This window comes from Crotalus tigris, unplaced genomic scaffold (assembly GCF_016545835.1).
Source record: "Crotalus tigris isolate CLP2741 ecotype Arizona unplaced genomic scaffold, ASM1654583v1 scf7180000017799.356649, whole genome shotgun sequence".
In the NCBI taxonomy this organism is placed as follows: domain Eukaryota; kingdom Metazoa; phylum Chordata; class Lepidosauria; order Squamata; family Viperidae; genus Crotalus; species Crotalus tigris.
Window position 1 is genome coordinate 189,573 of NW_024096644.1, and position 15,973 is coordinate 205,545.

Genomic DNA, 15,973 nt, shown 5'->3' on the forward strand with positions numbered 1-15,973 from the left:
TCTGGAAATTATTACAAAATGATAGGATTCGATCATCACACTATACAATGGTTTAAAAGTGAATAAGCCACATTTTAGTGGGCTTACGCATGCTAAATCTAATCAAGGCTTCGTTTTTATAACAAGCCGAAGATCTTATTGTTCTCTGATTTATGAGCACAGCTTGATTTTGCTGATTAAAATTGTTCTATTTCATCCTATGTGACAGGTTGGTTTACTCAGTACAGACTAAGCTGAAGCCTGCTTGCTTAACGAGTAGGGCAAACCTAGTCTGTACGTTAGTTTGCTCAATTTTGAGACACCCCCTCCCGCAAGCAACTAGATTAATTCAAGCACACCAGGCGCTGGCGTCTTATGTTAACGCAGCCCTCGATTAATCAATTGCTTCCAGTCTTAGTCGTAGTAACTCTCCGGTCTCAGAAGTACGGACGAGCAATAATGCATTCCTTGGCGTATCAGCTGGAAATGCCAGGAAAACCGAGGGCTATAAGCGCCCCTCTTGATGTTCCATTGGTTAGAAGACCTACATGAAAACGAGGCACATCTGAGAATAAACAAGATTAAGCAGCAACACCGAGCACCTGCCGCGCTCTCTCCTAACCGGGACTATTCTCCCGCCTCTCGGGGGGAATTTCTGGCCACACCCCCTCGTCTTGTTCCCCGCGGGTAAGAGTCCCAAATGGCGGCGAGACAGCGGGACAGCCCCAGGGGCGGGGCAGAAAGCCGCTCGAGACGCTGAGGTTTCGGCTCTCCAGACTCGAGAAACCGAGCGCCGAGAGCTTCGATGGGTTTGCAATAAATGTTTCGCTGTTACCCTGGCCGCCATTTTAGATGACGAGAGGAGCGGGAGGCTTCGAGTGAGGGAAAAGCCCTCGCGACGGAGAAGCGGCAGCACCCGAGAAGCGGGCAGGTATGGCGCCATTTCTGTGTGAGGGGTGTGTGTGAGTTTTTCGCGGTCGGAGCCCGGGGCGGGATAGGGTGGAGTAAGGGACGCTTGGCTGCCGGCTCGAGAGGAAAGAGGTACGTGTGTACGGTGCACAGTAGCGGGGCTCGAACAAGCTGCGGGAGGAGCAGTTTTCCCCCTCCCTCCCTCTCCGCCGCGTTTGCAGCTCGGCTTCTGAGTTTCTGCCTCGGGCGCTTGCGACTACGACTCGCTCTCCCGAAGAGCGCCGAAAGAAAAGGCGTGTGCATCGGAGTCGCCACGGGCTGAACGGTGGGCTTCATCCCCGCTGCCGCAGCCACCGTTCTCGGCTTGCTTCGCCCTCTTTGCAGCTTGTCTGCGAAGGAAGGCGCCCCAGTGGAGGAGTCTGGTTTTCTCCCCGTTTGCTTTTGCCATTTTGGCTCTCTCTCTCGAGCTCCTTCCTCATTTTCTTCTCTTCGGAGGGGGGAAAAGTCGGAGCATCAGCCTATCCTGTGTTGGGGGGGGGGGACTTCAGTCCGTGTTGGGGATATCTTGTCTGCTGGCGTCCGAGGCTGCGGGACCTCCGTTTATTAACAAGGGCAGGAATGGATGCTAGCCCTGCCGCTGTTGGTGCTGCCGCCTCCAGTCAGCTGTCATCGGGACAGCAGGTTTGGCGCTCTCTGGCTTTGCGGGACTGTGCGGAGCATCAGAAGCGTCGGCTCGGCGGGCGTTGAGCAAGACTGGCGAGCGCAGCGGGATCCCCTGAGCGAATCCCCCGAGAGAGGCTTTTGAATTAAACCTGCAGGAGAGACGAAGACGGGAAACGCTCTTGCTAGGTAGGGCAATTGCGGTTTGCCGCAAGGAGATCGAAGAGAGAGGAAATTGAGCTGTCCCATAGCTTCTTGGAATAATTTATAGCTGATGGGGAGTTGTGAAAACGATTTTGGCTGTGTCCAAAATTCTGAACTGGAGAGAATCTATTCTTAATTTTATGGCTGTGATAATTCTCGGTGGATCCTACGAGGCATGTCTATTTGCCTTTGTTTAGCCTACTTAGATTTTCTTGGTCGCTAAGTGCCCCTGGTTTATAAAAGATCAAAGAAAGTTAAGTAATACAAACCAAGCCAGCGATGGTAATATAAATAGGTTTGCCTTGAATAGTCTTGTGTAAGTAAGAATATTACTTTCCACTAATAGCTCAGACTTATCAAGATTGAGCTAAACTAAAAGTTCTGATTTGAATGAGATTTACTTTCAAGTAAATATGTTTATGATTGTAACTTGAAAAACAAAATGGATTACTTAAATAACAGTGCTTCCAGTCAAGGCTTTTTGAAGAGAAAAAGAATAAACTGCTTTATGTCTTTTCATGTGAACCTCTATGAGCCATCTGTATGGCAGTACATACTTGATGAAATTGTATTTTAACTCATGAAAGGTATGTTTTTCACTAGGTGGATTGACACATTGTTCTAAACCATGATTTACTTAACTGGTTTGTTAAGTTACCTTGCAGGGATACTAAGTAAGATCATTAATTGTAGCTTAATGGCTGAATTCAGGTATAAAGCTAACTCAAAATGGAACAAATATTAAAACTTAGTGAAGCATACTTAACCAACTTGAGGAAAAAACCTAATTATGTACAGCTGTTTAAGAACATAGACACATTGGTTTACCTTTCTTCAGGCTACTTGTAACATGGGTGCTTGTGTGGCAATTTATTTCTAATGAAAAACTTTATATTAACCTTTTTTTTTCAGAATAAATCAGATGTATCATCTGTACACAAACTTAGGCGTATGATGGCTGTTACGTCTATGTATTAGACTTTTCGGTACTATCTGAGAGTATGATATTTATGATGTGTGAGTGGCTATGTTCCAGTACAGCTGTGGTGTAACCAAAATTGCTTGAATACTGGCAAATTCTCATAAAACTATCAATTAGCAATGTGTTCCATTTACTGTACATAATTTCATTTAAAAATGTTTGGGGCCTCTAGTATATTTTTAGATTGTTAACTGATTGAGGTTGGTTTGCTGACTTGCTGGATGGGTGTGGTATTAACAGTAATTAAATTTGTTACAGGATTTTAGACCCAAATAATATCATTAGTTATATAGAATACATGAATCAAGGAAACATTTTTGCTAGCCATAGAATAGGTAAAAATCTAAGGACGCAGTAACTTAATAGAGGAAGTAGTATATCATTATATTAATATTTGTTTGATATGGATTGAAATATTTTTTTTCTTCGATTCAATTGTGTCCACTTCTTGTAGATTGCCTGGACAAGTCCCTGCAGTTCTTTGGCAAGGTTTTTGAGAAGTGGCTTGCCATTGCCTTTTTCCTAGGGCAGAAAGAAAGTGACTGGCCTAAGGTCACCCAGCTGCCTCTTGTCTAAAGCAGTAGTAGAATTCACACTCTTAGTTTCTAGCTTGATGCCTTAACTACTAAATCAAAAAGTATATAGTCCTCTATATGTGTATTTGGTATTTGCGAAACATAGGTTTGCACTTCAGTTTTTAAATAAAGTTTAGAGTTGGTATCCTAGTTTTGTTTTATAAGGTTTTCTCCTTAAGTAACCACAAAATAAATCAAAGCCCTTTCCCCAGACTTTTTTTTGCTTGCAATAAAATGTATATTTGTTTTATCCAATCTTAACAGCAATCCAAATATCCTAAATTATTCTAATTCTATTATAACATCTTTGCATTGATTATTTTATTTAAAAAAATCTTCTCTTCATTGAATTTGGCAATAAAATATTAATAGGGCAATGGATATTTATGGACAGAAAATTTGGGATCTTAAGAGTTAAATGGTTCAGTATACATTGAATTTTAAAAGTCCATCTCACTTCCTCTCTCAAATTTTTCATTGTAAAGCAGGGGTGTCAAATTGCCTGCCCACAGGCCAGTTGCATCATGTGGAGGCTGCACCCACCCCAGCTCTGGCAATGCAAAAAAAGCTGCGATATGTTATGACACGTGACATGGCGAATTTGACACTCGTAAAGAGTCGCTTGACAATGAGATGGCAGCATATAAATTTAATGAATTAAGGAATAATGACATAGCTCTAAATACAATGTTATACATTTTCCAAAATTCCAAACATGTCCTGTTTGATTTTTTTATTGCTACAATCTTTATTATATTTAGGAGGGAATAAAAATCTTCCACAGCCAGTATCATAAGAAGCATTGCTGAGAAGGTTGTGTAGATAAGAAAGAAGAGTATTTTACTTATGAATGGAAGACTCTTTGAATCTATTGAGCTTCAGGTTTTTTAACCTTAATTCATAGTAAGAGATCATTAATTGCATATAACCAGATTCTATTTCAGCACATAAAACGCAAACCAAAAGTCAAACTAATAAATTATATATTCTGTCAGTGAATCTGGAGACCCCAGGCTGACATGGAGCAGATCAAGTGACCATTGTGTTTGTGCCTGCATTGCCAGCCCTACAAGGTTAGAGTTGCTATGTGTGAGTTAGATGGCCATATAAAGGTGTTTAAATAAAATTTACTGTTAAGGATTACAACTTAATAATGATAAAGTTGGAAGTACTGGCCTATATTTGAAAAGATTTGTTGAAAGTAATGTTCCAGTAGGTTTCATTTACATCAGACAAGCAGCAGATAACAGAATCAAGTAATTTTAGAAAGGAGCTGTAATCTAAAGGAAAAACTAAAGGGAGAGTTGAATGCAGGAGAGCGATTGAGTTTTCTTTCTCAACCTTTTAAAAATTTGCTGAGTTAGCTGTACTTTGTTATTGTAGCCAAAGAATTATAAAAAGAAAGCCAGCTAATGTTTCAGACTAAGTAGCATCCATATAGCTGAAAGACTCTTCTATGGCATCTTTCATAGTGCTATTTTTAATTATTCCAGAGGATCCCTTGTAATTTTAAGCCAAAGGACAGTAATTGAAATTTGTTTTATTTGTTTTATACCGAGGAAAAACATCTAATAGGATAAAAAATTTGAGTATTGACCTCCTTAATGCTTTGCTTACATAATAATACAATGAAAACTGATTTTTTTTCTGATGTATTTCTGGTTCAGCTTCATCAGTTTCCTTGTTAATTTTGAATATTAGCTTCTTCATTTTGCAGGAAAAGTTTTCTTGAAACTTTAACACTGTAGTGAGATTTTATTAAAATGTATAATTGTGTTAAAGACATTTACCACAGCATGGTAACCTATGCATTTTTTAGATGTTGGACATCAACTCTTAGCCATGTTGTCTATGGAGCTAGAGATTTCTAAGAGCAAGCAGAGAAGGCTGTCTTTCTAGACTCCATCAGATGAAATTCTTTAACCGACAGGGTCCATAACATATGCTTCCTGCATGACTGGGTGGGATGGGTTATGTAATTGGAATAAGATGATTCTTCAGATAATCTGGTCCTGTGCTTTAAAAGTGAGGACCAATACCTTGAATTGGACCTGGGAACAAACTGGCACCCAATGCAGCTCATGTAGCAGAGTTGTCACATATGCACCCTTGAGGTATCCAAAACTGCTTGCCTGGCTACATTCCGCACTAGCTGAAACTCCTGGGTATTCTTCAAGGGTACTCTATGTAGAATGCATTGCAGTAATCCACATTCTTCCAGTTTCATAAGATCTGGGAAAGATCTGTTTCAAGGACCTTTGTGATCCTCACAAAAATCAAACCAAAATGTTCTTAAATGTGTACTCTGATTCCAGAGAGTAGACATAAGATAGGAAAAAACCCTATATAAAATGTGGTAGCATTTTGTCATATAAAAAGTTAAGTGACCTTTATTACATAGTTGAATTTGCTATAAAGGAATGCCAATTTCAGTGAAGGCTAATGAAGGGTTTCCTTACAGTATTGATGCTCTTCACCGCTATATTTCATTAACTTAGTACAGGTAGTCCTCAACTTACAACAGTTCATTTACTGACTGTTCAAAGTTACATCAATGTAGCATCCCCATCATGATTTGATCAAAATTCAGATGTTTAGCAACTGGTTCATATTTATGACAGTTGCAGAATCATATGATCACATTTTGTGACTTTCTGATGAGCAAAGTCAATGGGGAAGCTAAATTCATTTAACAACTTTGTTAATAACTTAACAACTGCAGTGATGCCATTTACAGCTGTGGCAAGGAAGGTCATAAAATGGGGCAAAATTCTCTTAACTGTCTCACTTAGCAACAAAAATTTTGGGCTCAATTGTGGTTATAGGTAATAGTAATAGTAATAGTAATAGTAGTAAAGTTGGAAGGGACCTTGGAGGTCATCTAGTCCAACCCCCTGCTCGGGCAGGAAACCCTACACCATTTCGGACAAATGGCTGTCCAGTCTCTTCTTAAAAACTTCCAGTGTTGGAGCATTTACTGCTTCTGGAGGCAAGCTGTTCCACTGATTAATTGTTCTCACTGTCAGGAAGTTTCTCCTTAGTTCTAGGTTGCTTCTCTCCTTGATTAGTTTCCACCCGTTGCTTCTTGTCCTGCCTTCAGGTGCTTTGGAAAATAGCTTAATTCCCTCTTCTTTATGGCAGCCCCTGAGATATTGGAATACTGCTATCATGTCCCCCCTTGTCCTTCTCTTCGTTAAACTAGACATACCCAATTCTCGCAACCGTTCCTTATATGTTTTAGCCTCCAGTCCCCTAATCATCTTTGTTGCTCTTCTCTGTACTCTTTCTAGAGTCTCAACATCTTTTTTACATCGTGGTGACCAAAACTGGATGCAGTATTCCAAGTGTGGCCTTACCAAGGCATTGAAGAGTGGTATTAATACTTCACGTGATCTTGATTCTATCCCTCTGTTAATGCAGCCTAGCACTGTGTTGGCCTTTTTGGCAGCTGCAGCACACTGCTGGCTCATATTTAAGTGATTGTCTACTAGGACTCCGAGGTCCCTCTCACAGTTACTACTATTGAGCATGGTGCCACCTATGCTGTACTTGTGCATTTGGTTTTTCTTGCCTAAATGTAGAACCTTGCTTTTTTCACCATTGAATTTCATTTTGTTAGTTAGTGCCCAGTGTTCAAGTCTGTCCAGATCCTTCTGTATCTGAAGCCTGTCTTCTGGAGTGTTGGCTATTCCTGCCAGCTTGGTGTCGTCTGCAAATTTGATGAGTTCCCCATCTATCCCTTCATCCAAATCGTTGATGAAGATGTTGAAGAGTACTGGGCCCAGAACAGAGCCCTGGGGCACCCCACTACACACTTCCCTCCATATAGATGCAGTTCCATTGAGGACCACTCGCTGAGTACGGCCGGTCAGCCAGCTACGGATCCATCTGGTGGTGGTTCTGTCTACCCCACATTTTTCTATCTTGTCAAGTAGTAGGTTGTGATCTACTTTATCAAATGCCTTACTGAAGTCCAAGTAAATTATGTCCACAGCATTCCTCTGATCCACTAATTTTGTCACTTGGTCAAAGAATGCAATAAGATTTGTCTGGCATGATCTATTTTTGACAAACCCATGTTGGCTTTTAGTAATGACTTTGTTTGCCTCTAGGTGTTCGTTGATTCGTTGTTTGATTATCTTTTCCAGGATCTTCCCAGGTATTGAGGTCAGGCTGATAGGTCTGTAATTTCCTGGATCCATTTTTTTTCCTTTTTTGAGGATGGGAACTACATCAGCTCTTTTCCAGTCCTCTGGTAGTTCCCCTGTGTTCCAGGATCTTTGAAAAATATAGTTCAGTGGCTCCGATATCACATCTGCCAGTTCCTTGAGAACTCTGGGGTGTAATCCGTCTGGTCCTGGCGATTTGAACTCATCTAGGCTGGACAGGTGCTCACTAACGATTTTCTTGCCTATCTTAACTTGTGTTTCTGTTTTGTTTTTTGTGGCACTATTTTTGATAGGTTGGTCTGTTTTTTCCCTTTGTGTAAAGACAGATGCAAAAAATGAGTTAAATAGTTCTGCTTTCTCCCTGTTGCTTGTCACCTTCTTGCCACTTCCACCCACTAATGGACCAATCATTTCCTTCACTTTTTTCTTGTTTTTTACATGTTGAAAGAAGCTTTTTTTGTTATTTTTGACTTTGGTCGCAAGCCTCAGTTCATTTTGAGCCTTGGCTTTCTTCACTTCATCTTTGCAGGCTCGGGCTATTTGCTGATATTCTGACTTAGTTATGTTCCCCTCTTTCCACTTTCTATACTTGTCCTTTTTATCTTTCAATTTGTCAGAGAGTTCTTTATGCAGCCATGCTGGTTTCTTTTGAGAGCTGTTATTTTTCCTCTTTGTTGGTATTGTGCTAGACTGTGCTTTTATTATCTCATTTTTCAAAATTTCCCAAGCTTCTTGAGTTGTTTTCCCCTTGAGGATTCTCATCCATGGAATCCTTCCCAAGCCCTCTCTAAGTTTATTGAAATTAGCTCTCTTGAAGTCCAAGACTCTAGTTTGACTGTGTTCTATTGGTTGTGCTTCTATAATGTTGAATTCTAATATTGCATGATCACTTCCTCCCAGGGTTCCTATGGCTCCAACACCGTCTATCATTTCATCTCTGTTAGTGAGAATTAGATCCAAAATGGCTAATCCCCTAGTTCCATTCTCTACTTTTTGGGAGACAAAGTTGTCTGCTAGGTTTGCCAGGAACCTGTTTGATCTTCCACTTGGTGCGGAGTTTGTCTCCCAGTTGATGTCAGGGTAGTTAAAGTCCCCCATTACTATTGTGATGTGCTTCCTACATACCTTAGTTAGCTGACTAGCAAAAAGTTCATCTATTTCCTCTGTTTGGTTGGGTGGTCTGTAGTATACACCTATGGCAATGTCATTTCCCCCCCCTTTTATATTGACCCAAATGCATTCAAGACAGTTTTTATCATTGTTGTACTCTATAGGTCAAGAACTACCTGTAGAATACTTGGTAGAGAAGGCTCCAGGGAAGTTTTACATTGGCATTCTGTTGCATGAAAAGATAGAATTAATTAGAGACTTTACTTGGGAATGTGTTTATATGTGCATTTATTTCTGGACTGACTAGTCTTAAATCAGGTCTTCAACACCATAGCTGCTTCCTTTCTGTGCCAACCAGTTAGGCTGTTGCTTTTTCATGAAAAATAATCATGTTGTTCTTTATGAAGAAATCTTCATTCAGGGGGTTTCCTTATGGATACAAGATGAACATTTTGGTACAGATAAGAGAACGTAAATGGGTCCTGTTTTGGGCCCTGGGATTGCAGACAGCAGCAGCCTGCCTCGTATTTGCTTGGAATTTATACATTGTGTATTAGAAATCTTATGACTGGGTGTATGAGAGATTCTTCATTGTTTGAGTTGTAATTATGGATAAAAATTTACAAACCAGACAGTTTCATTTAAGGCTGGCAGCAATTCCTCACTTTGCAGCTGTTGGAAAAAGTGCTACAACAATCAGAGGGATTTCAACAGTCTGACTTTGCTATATACATGATTGTTATCCATGGGAATTCATTTATTTACTTGGGGTTCTATGGTACTTCAGTGCACAGAGTCAGCCTTACAATTCTCATTCCTAGTTATTAAGTTTAAAACAAACTAGATCCTAAAACAATGACTAGTAGCAATCAGGAAAGCAACATAGTAAGATCACTAAAAAGAAAAAAGCATCATAAATTGTAAAGGGAAAGAAATGTGTTGTTTGAATTTGTCAGGTTAAAAAAATAACATCTTGCATAACTAGAACATCTTTTAGATCAGCGGTTCTCAACCTATGGGTCGCGACCCCATTTGGGGTCAATCGACCATTTTTCGGGGGTCGCCAAAGAAGGCGATCCGTCATTTTCTCCCCTCGGGGCGGTGCCGCGCATGCGTGCCACGCATGGGGAGTGCCGCCGCACATGCGCGCCGCGCATGGGGTGCCGCCGCGCATGTGCGCTGCGCATGGGCCCCCGCCCCCATGCGCGCCGCGCCGCACATGCGCAGAACGTTTGTGTGACGGGGGTCACCGTCACACAAACGTTGAGAACCACTGTTTTAGATGCTAGCATTATTATGCCAGACTACTGTTAACCCATGATAGTATTATTAGTTCATCTCTTATTCTTATCCATATTCAAAAATTTACGCATTCTCATCTAACAGGCATAAAAATGAATGAGCAGTTGAGAAGTTCTTAGCTGGTATGCTAAACTGTCATCATTTTGACAGAAAAATGCTAGTTTATTATAGAAATTCTGTTTAGCATATTCTGCAAGATTGCTGTCAACTATGGGATTCTTTTGACAATGTACTAGTTTAACAGAATTTCATTGGGATGTGATGTGCTTTGTATTCATAGAATCATGGAGGTTTTCTAGTCCAACCCCACGGTCAAGGCAGGAGACCTTATACCAGTGATGGCGAACCTTTTAGAGACTGAGTGCCCAAACTGCAACCCAAAACCCACTTATGTATTGTTGGGTGCCAGCTGGGCGAGGCCCATTGGGTGGGCATAGCCCATTGGGTGGGTGTGGTTGCGGTGGTAACGGCAGACTGGGTGGGACTAAAAAGTTCAATCAATCAATTTCAACTTTGTGAGAAGTGGAAATTGATTGATTGATTGAACCTTTTTTTTTTTTGCACACGGCGGCGGAGGCCTAAAGCGAAAAGATATTATAAAACCCAGCTGAAGGCCTAGGACTGGGGCAATGGTGCGCGTGCCCACAGAAAGGGCTCTGCGTGCCACCTGCGGCACGCATGCTGTAGGTTCGCCATCATGGCCTTATACCATCCTGGTCAAATTGTTATCCAGTCTGTTCTTGAAAACCTTCAGTGATGGAGAACCCACAATTCTGGAAGGAATACTGTTCCATTGATTAATTGTTCTCACTATCAGGAAACTTATCCTTACTTCAAGGTTGGATCTCTGTTTAATGAGGTTCCATCCATTACTTCTTGTCTTGCCCTTGGGTGCTTTGGAAAATAAGTTAATCCCTCTTCTCTGTGATAGCCTCTCAAGTACTGGAAGAGAGTTACAATGTCTCCCTTCATTCTTTTCTTAGGCCAGATATACCTAGTTCACTTAGCCCTTCATCTTATGGTTTAGCCTCCAGCTCCCTTATCATCTTTGCTACTCTTCTCTGCACACTTTTCTAGACGTTTAAGCAGTACAGTTGTATGATCTTTTTATTCAGAAGTTGCAGTATGGTGACATATCCATAGAGTATATAGAGTAAATAGAGTTTTCAGTCTTCATAATATTGCTTTTAGGCTTAAATCTGCTAATTGCTGCAGGATATATTTAGAATTAATCAGTTTTCCAACTAAGTATAGTCCAAGTGCTTTGGTGTTCTCTACAAAGGATTGAGTAAATTGTTTTGATACTAAGCACATAAGAAAATCTACTTGGTTTGTGCATGATCTTCAATTATTCCTTTTCCTTAAAAAGGTCAGGTGTTAAACATGCAGGTATTAACATTTCTTGAATCATCAACACCTGTTTTCCATTCTATTATTGAACAGCTAATAACATACAGCTACTCCTAGTGACATTCTTTTTTTTTTTTTTTTTACTTCAAATAAACATTTTGTACATGCTCCTCAGGAGGTTGCCATATGACTAAACCAACCAGAAATTCATAAGCTATAAACATAGGCTGAATGTTCTTGGAGGATACAATCTGAGTCAGTCAACGGGACCAGAGGCTTTTTCTTCCAAGCTCTTGGACTCATGTTGGAGTCCATCCTCGGGGAACTTCTCTATCTCATGCCTACCTAAACTTGATTATTCAGATTGTGATGGCCTGTCGGAACATCTTGAGATAACCTGCTGGTATGTATGACATGGATTAGATGGTGGACATTTTCTGTACAGGTAGTCCTCTAGTTACAACCATTTGTTCAGCAACTGTTCAAAGTTATGGTGGCATTGAACAAATGGTACTTATGCTCAGCCACTGAAGTTATGGCCATTGGAGTGCCCCCCCTGCAATCACATGATCAAAATTTGGCATCCTGCCTGCACTTATGACTACAGGGATTCTTCTTTCTGCCAACTGCTTATTCCCTTCTCCCTGTCTGACTGGTCTGCATATTGGCATTCCTCAGTGGTGATGCTGGGTTAGTAGAAGTCTTGTCTCGATGCCCCTGGGCCTCTACTTTAGCCACAGCCTTGCCACCACCACTTAGAAGTGCCACCTCAAGCCACCTGCCGGTGCCAGCCACTCCAGCGCTATAGTGCAAAGCCCTAGCTACCCTATTGCCCTACGTTCCACTATCCTGCTGCATTCAGCTGATCTTTGCTATCTCCACTGTTGATGAGGCACATCTGGCTTGGCCCTATGTAAGGCAACTGCTGGCTGGATGGCATGGCCAGCAAGCTCAGGTGGAGAGAGCTGGCAGAGCTGCTAGAGAGAGTGAAGTGTAGGGTGGCAAGACAGACTGGCAGGGCACCAAGATAGGCAGAGGCAGTGGTGTGCAATATCTGAAGCTAATACAGTGAAATTAAGTGTAATAGACTAATTGAGGCCAGTTGTCTTTTGTTTCAGATTGCTGTAATTATGCAAATGAGTAATAACTGCATAGGTTATAAACTTAAGGCAAAACTTAACAGAACCAAAAGGTAAAATATTTGGAATGCAACTAATTTCTTTATGGTTTAAAGTTTTGTTTGGGTCCATTGCATCCAAAGTCCCTTAAATGGGGACCTTTAAACGGGGGTCAGTTAAATCGAAGCTGTACAGTATTATAAGCAAAGGGCAACCAAACATACTAACACATCATGGTTTATAACTGATTTACTATCCTGACTTGTTTGTGCACAGTGAGCTACAATCCTGGGTTCAAACATTACAGTTCTTTCTTTCTTCATTTGGTCACTTGTCTATAAATACAATGGAAGTGAATGGATTGAATACAATAATATGCCATTTATGCACGTTAACTTTATTATTTTTCTTTCTAACTAATTTTTATTCATCAGGGATGTTACCTATGTGGAGCTCATCCAAAGCATAAGTTGTTTAGGAAGAATTCCTCCAAATAATTAATACTACCTTTGCTTCTATTCTTATAATATGCATATAGCCGTACCCTAAAAAAAATTGTAAAGTTACCTATTTTACCTTGGAGCCTGTATGCCTAGGGCAGTGATGGCAAACCTTTTAGAGATGCGTGCCCAAAAACTGGCCCTACCCCTGCTCCACCCCTGCCCCGCCCCACTCTGCACTCCATCCCCCGCCTATCTGCCCACAGGACCACTCACCACCTCCAGGGCCCGCTGCAGATTGCCCAGGCAGCCCAGCATTGCTATGGCAGCCATACCCTCTGCCTGCGTCCTGCAGCATCAACTGCATGATGAGGTGTGAGGGCAGAGTCTTGTCTATGCTGCCTGGCTGCCATGTCCTTGGCTGCGCTGCTCCTTGTGGGCCACACTCAGGGGCGACTGTCCTTCAGGGGGGCTGCTGGAGAGGAGGGGGTGGCAGGGGGAGGCAAGGCTGGGGCAACGGCACATGTGCCCACAGAGAGGGCTCCGAGTGCCACCTCTGGCATCCGTGCCATAGGTTCGCCACCACTGGCCTAGGGAAAAGTTTGAAATATGGGATTTTTAATTTGGTCTTTTAGGGTATATTGGGCTTTCCTGTGGTATTTAAGAATGGCAATATAATCATTGATGTTCTGGAGGCTCTTGCATGCTGGGAAAATGAGACAAGACAAGCTACTGCATTCTCTTAATCTATTAGTCAGGGTTACTGCCCCATTCAGTTAGATTAAACTGCTTTAAAATTTAACTCATAGATTGCTGCTCATGAATTTAGCAGGTCAAAATCCTTTTGAACCTATCATTAATTTAATTTTAAGATCTCTTTTGGCATCTTAAATTAGTAGTACTTATTTTATAAGAAGCTGTTCGCAACCAAATGGAATTTTCTTATTCAGTTGTACAGTACTATTCTCACAAACATTTATTTATTTAGGAATTCCTAATCCTACATTTTAAAAGCTTATATATTAAATATGTTACCATTTTTTTACTCCTAAAATTATTTTACTAATTTGTTGATTTTGAAACATTGATATTTTGAAACAAATCATTTTGCAAGTATGCATAAATGGTAAATTTTTATCTTTTATTACTCTAAATTCTTTAATAAGTAAACATTTTGCATATTCTAGAGAGTTTTTACACAAATGTAGTCAGTTTATTTGTATAGTGATTGTTCTAAATTTTTGGAACTGTATAAGCATATATCTGTTTGATCTTTATTAAATCTATATACCATTTGATTTCCAGTTGTGTTCCTTTATTGAAGTTCTGAAATACTGAAAATTAAGCTAATCTCATTATAAGCGTGTTTGTACTTATGCTGTAATTAAACATGAGTGTTATATACATTCTTTGTGCTAAAACTGCCAATTATATAAACATATTTTCTAATAAAATGTCACCAATAGTTTTGAAAAGAGTCTCTTTGGGTGATCATGAGTTCTAATCCTGGCTTAGGCATGAACCCAGCTGGGTGTCCTTGAGCCAAACACACTGTCAGCCCTAGGAAGAAAACAAGGGCAAACCACTTCTGAAATCTTGCCAGGAAAACTTCAGGAACTTGTCCAGGCAGTCACCAAAAGTTGAGACTGACTCGAAGGTTAAATCAGTAATTGAAACTATTATAAAAAGATAAGCAGATGAATCTTGGATAAAGTGTGTGTGAATGTAGAGTGAAAAATATGTTATATGCTCATTTTTCTGGTTTTAGAATATCTGTAAGTAAATAATCCATTGAATTAAAGGATTTGAAACCTTGATACGCAAATTATCATTACATAGATATTAGTATCTCCCATCTTTAAAACATGTTGCAAGCCGAGAGATGGTGGGACGGAGTGGGTGGTGTGTTGGGATTGCCTGCCCTGGCGTGTCTGCGAGCAAACTGAGAGATGGTGGGATGGAATGGGCAGCGTGTCGGGATTGCCTGCCTCCCCCCTTCCCCCCGCCTCTGCCTCCGTTCTTGGACTTATCTGCGGCTGCTGTCGGACACCATTGGCCCCTGCATGCTTTGCGCTGCCTTGCTGGCCACCCGCACCCCCGGGTTATTTTTGGTGTAGAGCTTATATTAGGCGCACCCTAAACAAATCAGGCTAGGGCTTTTTTTTCTGGTGGGGCTTATTTTCAGGGAAACACAGTATATATCAAAACAGCAGAACAAATTGGCAACTGAGATGTTAACCAATATGCTACAATAGTATCTAAAGATAAGCTTACTCAATATTCTTTCTCTCCAAGGGAATACTTAGGTCTTAAGAGCTGGCAGGGTCCTCATCATCGGAATTCTGGATTAGCAGACATCTGAAACAACATGGAATAGATAATTTATGAATATGTTCTCTCCTAGTTCCAATGTTGTAACAGTCAACGAAAACATACTACTAAATTTCATTCTAAATTAACTTTTCATTGACATTGCTCTTCTTTTTCCAAATAAAATACTCTAACCACCATCCCTTGTGTTTTTTAATTTTCATCTAAAACCTACTTTGTAGAAATGTAATGTCAATATACCTCATATTGCCACTTTAGTAAATTCTGAGATATCTCTACTCTGGTGAAGTCATGTGAGATTGAAGAAATTAAAATATTTTCATATATTAACTCTGATGCAAGTAAAACTTACCTTAATTTTCTTCTGATCCTATTAATATTTGTATTAATTGCAAAATCAATAATCTTCAAATAAGTTTTGCAATATTTTAAGAAGCACTGCATAAGAAAGGAGTTTGAGATTGTTTATAATATATCGTGATTCCAGAGCCACTATGTTCTGTACCATCAAATCAACTTCCAGTTTTTTAATGTGTTATGTAACAATTATTTGCATTAGCTCATTTGAATTTAGAAGAAGCACAAGCATGGTATATTTCCTCCTTATAAATTATTTCTTCTCTATCTTTTATATAGAAATCTTTAGTAGCATAATTTGAATTTACTTCAACTTTTATGTTGAAAAATAATTCTTTTTTTTCCAGTTATAGTGAGATGTATCAAATGGTGTTTTTCAGAAGAGTATTAATGGCCAAAGTGGTAAACATTTCTTCCATGTTGTACATTCCCATTTCTACTTAACTCTGCTTCAGAAGATTAGAGCACTTTCCAGAGCAGACATGCA

The 15,973-nt window shown here is 40.3% G+C and overlaps 1 protein-coding gene across 5 annotated transcripts in view; it reads left to right on the top strand.

Moving 5' to 3' along the window:
* Positions 1 to 778: 778 nt before the first annotated feature.
* RAF1 (Raf-1 proto-oncogene, serine/threonine kinase) overlaps positions 779 to 15,973 on the top strand; it is a 55,558-nt gene continuing 40,363 nt past the window's right edge. For 2 of the 5 annotated variants that reach the window (XM_039342559.1, XM_039342561.1), the window contains exon 1: positions 779 to 910. The gene's annotated coding sequence lies outside the window, so the exon portion shown is untranslated. Of the gene's footprint in view, positions 911 to 1,713; positions 1,738 to 15,973 lie in introns of those variants that run through there. The other 3 variants (XM_039342562.1, XM_039342563.1, XM_039342560.1) reach the window with 3 other exon arrangements.